Source organism: Mastigoproctus giganteus, chromosome 7, assembly GCF_048544385.1.
Source record: "Mastigoproctus giganteus isolate SK-2022 chromosome 7, ASM4854438v1, whole genome shotgun sequence".
Classification (NCBI taxonomy): domain Eukaryota; kingdom Metazoa; phylum Arthropoda; class Arachnida; order Uropygi; family Thelyphonidae; genus Mastigoproctus; species Mastigoproctus giganteus.
In genome coordinates this window covers 229,627,240-229,635,762 of record NC_143581.1, presented here as the reverse complement: position 1 = coordinate 229,635,762, position 8,523 = coordinate 229,627,240, and positions in this window count along the sequence as shown.

The following is an 8,523-nucleotide window of genomic DNA, read 5'->3' as shown; positions in this document are numbered from 1 at the left end:
TTGACTAACTGCGCACTCTCGTACCTCACGTGGTCAACGGGTCGCATTCGCTTTTCATAAGGGTGGTCATAATTCAGCGATCACTCAGTGTATATTTATGTATGTATAGTATGTTGTCCTGATTCCTATATATACAGTATATATATATATATATTTATTATTTTTTTTAATAAATTAGATAATGATTTGAGTCTTTTATACATGGAACATGATTTCGTCAAAACACCGCGCGCATGTGTGTGTGTATGTGTTTAATAATAAAATGATTTCCAATATTATTACGTGCCTTACGTAAGTGCATCGAAAATGAGTCGAAATTGTGTGTTTTCCGCACCCTATAAATTTCTCACCGGATGACATCAGCTGACTTGAATTTGTTTACGTGCTCCAAATTCTACTGTGTCTTTCACAAGTGGGAGAGATTTGTATATCGCACACAGCACAAAGGCAGAAAATGGTCTTCATCTGGCAAATGGGGCTGAGAAGTGGCAGCTGAAGTTTAACATTGACAAATGCAAAGTACTCCATATGGGTAGCAGTAAACCAAGAGAAACGTACCAACTGTGTGGTACTACACTCAGGGAGGTGGAGAATGAAAAAGACCTGGGGGTAATTGTGCAGTCAGATATGAAGTTCCTGAGCAGTGCAGACGGCCTGCCAGAGCAAGTCATGGAGCTTTGTCAATGATATATAGGAATTTTGCTAGCAGAGACAAGGAGGTGATTATCCCTTTGTATAAGGCAATGGTCAGGCCACACCTTGAGTACTGTATACAGGTCTGGAGGCCCCATTTTAGGAAGGATGTAGAGTTGCTAGAACGAGTACAGAGATGAGGAACAAGATTGGTGAGAAGAACAAAGGAGTACGGTTACGAAGAAAGGCTTAAGTTCTGCAAGTTGCAGCATCTGGAGACTAGGCACCTGGAAGGTGATCTGATCGAGGTGTATAAGGCCTTGAATGGTTTGAGCAGGCTCAGTGCTGATGGGGTACCTTCCGCTTGCTCAGATTAAGAACCTGAGGGGGCATAGATTCACATTGAGGAAAGGCAGTTGTAGAATAGATGTGCGGAAGTTTGCTTTTAGCCAGCGGGTAGTTGATTGCTGGAACAGACTTCCATCTATTGTTGTGGAAGTTGATAGCTTAAATAAATTTAAGACTGAGCTAGACAAACATTTGGAGTGACCTGATGGATGAAATGGGAAGGTTTTTTTTTTTTTTTTTGGCTGATGCTGTATAAGCTTGCTTTCTTGCATCATATGCTCCAACTAATGCTAATGCTAATACTAATCTACCAAACTAGCACAGCAATGCAGTACCCTCTGATACATCTGATGTAACTGGCCAAATTTAACCGTATTAGCAGTTTCCGATTGGTGTAACATCCTGGCAGAACGTGCGATCTAATATCTTTCTGACACACATTCGATATTTTTCATGTTTGTAAAAAATAATAACCTCATATTTACAGAATATTTAATTGAATAGTAGATGTTCTTCCAAATGTAATATTGTAGCACAAACTGGGCCAAAACTGCGATGATGCGTTCTAAAGTTGATCGAAGGCTTTTTTGGCTAAAACCACAGTAATCAGGATCAGTTTCAAATCGGAAAATAATTTAAAAAATTTCATTTAGGGAAAGTATAGTATTACGATTTGATTTATGGATAAAATATTTCTAGGCACATTTTTAGTTTTTTCTCAAAATTAATTGAACTTTTTTCCTTTTCTGTGATTAACTGAAGTGAAAAGTAAATATACTTCTTATCAATTAATTACTAAGATTATAACTTTATAGAGCACATAAATAAAACTGTAGTTTTATGTCCTCGAAACTTAGCCGGCCAATTCAATTACAATGGTGTAATAGGAGAAAACTTATAAAATCAGTAACAGCAGAGAAAACAAAATACATTGAAACTATTGCATTAGAATGTCATTCTGATTTGTCTAATTTTATTAATTTATATAATTTAATCTATTGGAAATTTCATAATAGTTATTCAAGTATACTTTATTGATGTTATAATTTATAGTTTATTAATCCGATTATTATTATTTTTATATCCTGTGTTCAGGAGGTCCCTTCTTCAATACTTAAAGCAATTTATGCTTCGAGTAGTTTTTGCGAACATTTTCAGTATTTGGCTTCCTATTACCAGAACTGGCTTGAAGTGGATGCCACCAGTACAATCGCATGTAATTTATTTTAAAATAACATTTATATTTAAGAAAAATATTTCTTATATTATTCGCAAAGTAATTCTGTAATCCTGACCCTCAATTTTAAAACAAAAACCAGGGTTATTTTTCTTAAAGATTTATTTGTTAAAGGAAATTTCTATTTCAATATTTTTTCTTTAATTTTTCTTTAATTTTTCTTAGAGAAAAATGCAAACAAACTTTTCGATGAATATGGAAAAAAATATACAAGTGTATAAAAAGACAAAATAAACTCGAACGACGTTTTTTTATTATTTAATAGAATAATTGTAAGCCCTGTTAGGTTAAAATTGCTTTTACATCTTTAATATTCTACTAGGGGGCTTCGCCCCCTGCTCGCTGCGCTCGCTTCATTTGATAAAATAAAATAAAATACTTACAGAAGGTTTCGACACTGTGTGTGTGTCTCTTCCTCAGCTATGGCTCACATCTGGTGAGTATGGGCTTGGCACACCCAGGGTTCTGAGCTGCATATCATCATTCTTCTCTTTCTTGATTTCTTTCTACTTCTCTCTCTCTCTCTCAGGGCTTTTTTTTTTTTTTTTTTTTTAGGGTGCAAAGAAGCCTTGGGTTTATCTAGCATGATCACGCTAAAACAGAAGCTTGTTTTACCACAGTAAAAGCTTCTGTTACCTATTTTAGTATTTGTTACGTATTACACGTAACCCGCATCTCTCTTCTCCCATTGGCTGAATAAATATCACTAGAGGAAATTTATTTTAATGAATAGAAAGATATACAGTATATCTGAACAATTGGTATATAATATAATTTTTTGCCTTCAAAAGTAAGGATACACGTGAAGCTTTAAAATCGAAGTTGTTTGTTTACAGAGTTAAATGAATTTAACAACTGTAAACAAACAAATTTACCTATAAGAAGGGGAGAAAGTGCAAAGGCCAGACTTCGTAAGGCACTCGGTCCCACAAATGTCAAGGTGATCCCTGACCATATTTCCGTATAGAATGTTAGTCCACTCTTATTAATTTATTTTAATTAATTAATTAATTTTAGAAAAATTATTAATTAATTAATTTTAGAAAAATTATTTAATTAATTAATTTTAGAAAAATTATTAATTAATTAATTTTAGAAAAATTATTATTAATTATTAATTTTAGGAAAACGTGTACACTGCGTTTTTTAGATACCCTCATGTGTCTTGACACAAATATGAATTTATAACTCGGTGGTGTTGCTCCAGGTGTGCATTGCATCGAAGTTCAGCGGTAATTATGCAACGTGCTAGAGTTTTGAAATTAGGCCGTTGATGTATGTAAAGAGCTACAATTGATTGGCCAGTTTTAAACTGAATACGCAGGGCTCAGGAAATGTAAAAAGTCCATAAATATTTATTGGAAAAGAGGGTGGTAGTAAACTTACACATTACTTTAACATAGATGAACAAATGATAGTTATTAATTAACACTGACAGAACAAAATCACATTACTCTGTACACAGGATGTCCGCGAACTTCCTTTACAAAGCTAAAACTTTATTGTGTGAATAGGGTACGTGATACAAACTGAAACCACATCCGGCTGATAGAGGATACCTTTAAGTTTTAATTAGAAGTCTGTTCGATCTGGGTACCTTTAGTTACTCTGCTCATTTCCACCCGAAATCCAATTCCTTCCATTTCCATCCTCTTGGTTTTGTCGTCGATCGACAACTTCTGTATGAGCTGTAACTTGCATGGTTTCATCTTCAGACAACGAAGACGTAACACGTCGACCTTGGAATGTAAGATCACAACTGGCACATCGTATGGATTTCCTTGGGCTTCGCATAAAACTTTCTCAAGCCAACTCCACTATGTCCTTATTGACTTTTGTTCGGCCACCACCTCGGTAGGGATAATTGCAAAACAGGCATTATTTTATAAATTTTTCATTGCAGAACTGTAGGTTTACTCGATGGTTTCTTTTAAAATATATTTGAACTTTACTCATAACAGCGACAGACTGCAGGTGTAGTGCGCTGAACCAAAATACACACTACACCTTCTCAGGGTTGGTAAATTCTGCCATGATTAGTATTGATTATGCCGTTATGTACTGAAGCGCGCACATTTTTCAGTTGGCGAATAAAAAGTGCTCTTACTTGGAATTGCTCTTACTTGGAAGTAGTTTCAAGTTTGTATCATGTGTACCCTATTCACACGATAACGTTTTAGTTTTGTAAAGGAGGGCTGTGGACATCCTGCATAATGATGACTGAAATTTACATCTTTATGTTTGAATACATCTTTAAAAGATAGATTAAATCAACTCCAGTTCTTACCTAAATAGTCGTAGATCTGTTTTCCTTATCCCTCAAGTGTACAGATTCTCTGTTCAGATCTACATCCAGTTGTAGGGCATGGTGTTTACGGGAAAAGCCTTTACCAGTTACATAAATTCACCATCCAGGTTATACTTTTGGAAAGGCATGGATTTGCTTAAGTTCTTCCAGCAACTCGAAAGCCTGTTACCATTCCAATTCTGACTTTGGTTATCTACTACTTCGACAGACTGCGTTAGTATAGTTAGGTTATTGCCATACATTGAATTTCTGCTAAGACATCGAATGAAAATTTGTTGCAAAGGTATCTGAATTGTATCAGAAATGAGAAATTTTGTAACGGATCAGAGCTGCTGTTCCAAGGGATTGCTATGAAATTGGAATCGGACTTAAAACCATCCCAGGGACCAAGTGAATATATGTTGACAATTTGGTAGCAATCCACATTTCTCTTGTCGATTAATGCTAAAACATACTTTCATTTATGCTAATTTTTATAGGAGGGGAGGGAACGAGGACTGTGAAATCGTAACTGGGCCTGAACATTTCCCAAGGATCAACAGAAGAATATAGGTTGAAAATTTTGCCTCGATCCGACTTTTCGTTGTAGAATAATAACGCGAAATATACTTTCATTTATACGAGTATGAATAGATTCATGTGGTCGGAGGGGAGGGGAGGGGAGGGGAAGTTAGAAGAAGCCATGACTGATCTTAAAAGTTTTTCAAGAACTAACGAAATATTTTCTTATGAAGTTATGTCTAAACATCTGATAACATATTGCCATTACAAGTTAGGTAAAGTACGCAGTGCTTTACATTTGAAGCACATTTCTAGTTTTTTCTCAAAATTGAACTTTTTCTGTGATTAGCTGAAGTGAAAAGTAAATATACTTCTTATCAATTAATTACTAAGATTATAACTTTATAGAACACTTAAATAAAACTGTAGGTTTATGTCCTCGAAACTTAGCCGGCTAATTCAATTACAACGGTGTAATATTTATTACTCTTCTCCCATATGCTATTAAGTCTCTTCTCTGTCTATATCTGTATATATGGGATGGAATGACAATTGATTATTTAATGACACTGACTATGCAATATTTTTTACAGTTTGAAGTACAATTTTATACCTGATACTTCTGGTTCTGGAATACTTGAACGAGTGGGATGCTATGCATCAGTAATAAGTCATACTGTAGTCTAGTGGCAGGGGATGGGGGGAAAGGCAGCTTCAACCCTAATAATGAGAGGTGGTCCGGAAGCGGACCTATATTACTATTGTGATAGTGGAGCTATCTCAATAGTAATATCATCGAGAGCTGGCCAAGTTCCAGAAATAATTAGCACTTAAACAATTCCTAACAAAAACGTTCGCATCACTGCCACCTGCTGGTATGCTCATTCTACCGATTATGTTGCCACGGTGCTGTCCGATGATAATAGTACGGAAGCAAGCTAATTCCACAATAGTCTGCGTCCTTGGAAGAATCTCTCAACGCTCCAGTGGAAACGCGAATTTTTGTATCCCTCTAAAAACATCTGAAAGTAAGACTAAATGATAGACTGAAAGTGAGACAAAAGTACAGAATGATGTGAAATGTGTTTGGTCATGCAAGGACTGAAAGCGAGCAGATGAAAGTGAAGTATGCGGTCAGGGGTACATTTGAGAATAAGAATAATAGACGGTATACGTTGATACATTACGCAGCAAACTTAAGTTATTTATATTTAAAGATATATTTGGCATGCATCACTGCAGTAACATTCTATGCACGTGTACACCTGTTGCACCATATAGGCGTTTTTGTTTTTGTGTGTAATATTTATAATTGAAAACATCCCTGTTTCTATCATGTCTGAAGGTCTCTTTCAATGCAGAGTTTACATAGATTATTCGGTCTGTTTTGTCGGTGTAGTGACTACGTCACTCGCCTCCACCCCTTTGGGAAAACGACTGAGTTCGATTCCCGTCTCCAGACAAAAGTGGCATGCTCCATTTTCTTCAATAACGGTAATAATTTCTTAAGAGCTTTTCAAAGGGAATTGGGTGAAGGGTGTAGAGTTACTTGTGGAAAAAAAAAAAGTATATTTCATTCAGCAACCATGCAAAATGATCAGAGAACACAAACATTGTAGAGATATGGAGTAGGCATTCCACTTTCAAGGATCCTCTGATAACCCATTCCCTAACTATTCATCCGAATTCTGGCAATGTCCATTGGCGGATCCAAGATATCGCTTTCCAGATAAATTTAAGACCCAGCAGATTGGTTTGGTTCTTGAATTGTATCAGAACACACACGCGCTTGTGGTGTCCTGATAATCCTGCTTTCCGTTTTTGGAGAATAGGATAAAAACCTAGTTACTGTATATGAATCAATAAAAGGCATTTTCTTTTTCCTGAATGTGCATTTTTAAGTTAGGTTAAGTATGTGTTAAGCTCCGGGGAAACTAAGACTATGAGGCACCCGTGTATTGTGTCTGTAATTTACGTGTCTTCTTCAGTCAGTTTGCCTGACAAAAAAATTGGAGTTTCCATGAGAAAAAAATCAGTTCAACCTTCGCCTGAAACCGATTAACTTAACCGCGTTGTGAAAAAAAAAAAAAAAAAGAAAAAAAAATCTTCATGTGATTAACAGGATTCGAAACCAGGTGGAAGTAGACGATTATAACCAGGTGCTACCCATCAGAGCATCATGACTTGCAGTGGTGAAACTGTTACTTTTTATAGGAAGAGATTGTTTGCAAATCTCATAATTGACAGTAACGTTCTCTTAGAAAACTTAGAACCTGTAGCTTTTTATCCATTGTGAGCAGTATAGTCGAGAACGGGAGAGTACAGTAGTATAGGCGTTTGAGTTGACCATGACTTTTATTATTAATCCTAAATGCGGTTAATAATTATTTTATCAAAAGCAGCTAGTTGTAAATTCCTCTGATTTGTATGGCCGTTCTTGGATAAAAAGAAAGCAATTAAAAAACATACGTCACTATTAATTTGGTTTTCAGCTATTTTTTTTATTTGTAAAAATGCCCACTATAGAGTTATTCCCCATCAAACATCAAAATGTACATTCTTTATTACATTTTATTTTATGAAAACATTAATAAAAGTTAAAATGAAATGTATTTGAACATTTGCGAATATTAACTTATATACGTGGTCGTACATAAACAATTTAATACAAAATCAAAAAAATCACAGACCATCAATCTCATATCAATCGATATCACTCAGCCATATTTTTATGACTTAATAATTTGTACATAAAAATGTGTATAAGGATGATAAGTAATTTAAAGGAGCAAACAGTAGTAATATTTTCATACTAAAGCGATTTATGCATTCTTTTGTTGAAGTCGGTTGTTTTGATCCTTGTGATTCGCATGGCCAAAATACAGCACGTACCTTTTGCTTTGAGTCTTTTGAAATATAGATTTCCAAAGGTTGCATTTTGAAAAATATATCATATTTTCTAAATAATAGATAAATATAGATATTTCTGGCTCTTGAATGATAAGGAGGCAAAAGTCTTTAATAATTGAATAAAAGTACACATTTTAAAAGAATCAATAATCAGCAAATGGTTTTTGACTAACGGAGTATATCCACAGTACTCAATTGTGACAATAACATCAGTGGAAATACAGTATTTTGAACTCTTTACCACCGATTTAGGTGTGTGGAGATGAATGCATTTATCGCCTCACTCGGCTGAACGCTGGGATGAGATGAGGTGCATCAGGGATTGGTAAACATCAGTAAAAGTCCTTGAAAGCTGTGGCTATTCTCTGCTGCTCACGCAACGGCAGGATCTGAGGGGATGGGGGGAAATCAAGCCCTAGATACATACAAAATCCACGGCTCAATGTGCACCGGTTGATGAAAGCGGGGAGCTTTTCATCACTGACGGAAACAGCGTAATGGCGACCCCTTGTCATCCGGGCAGGAAAGAACCGCCGCCCATGTCATCTACTTGTGATTAGTAGCACGAGGGAAACACGTAGATTCC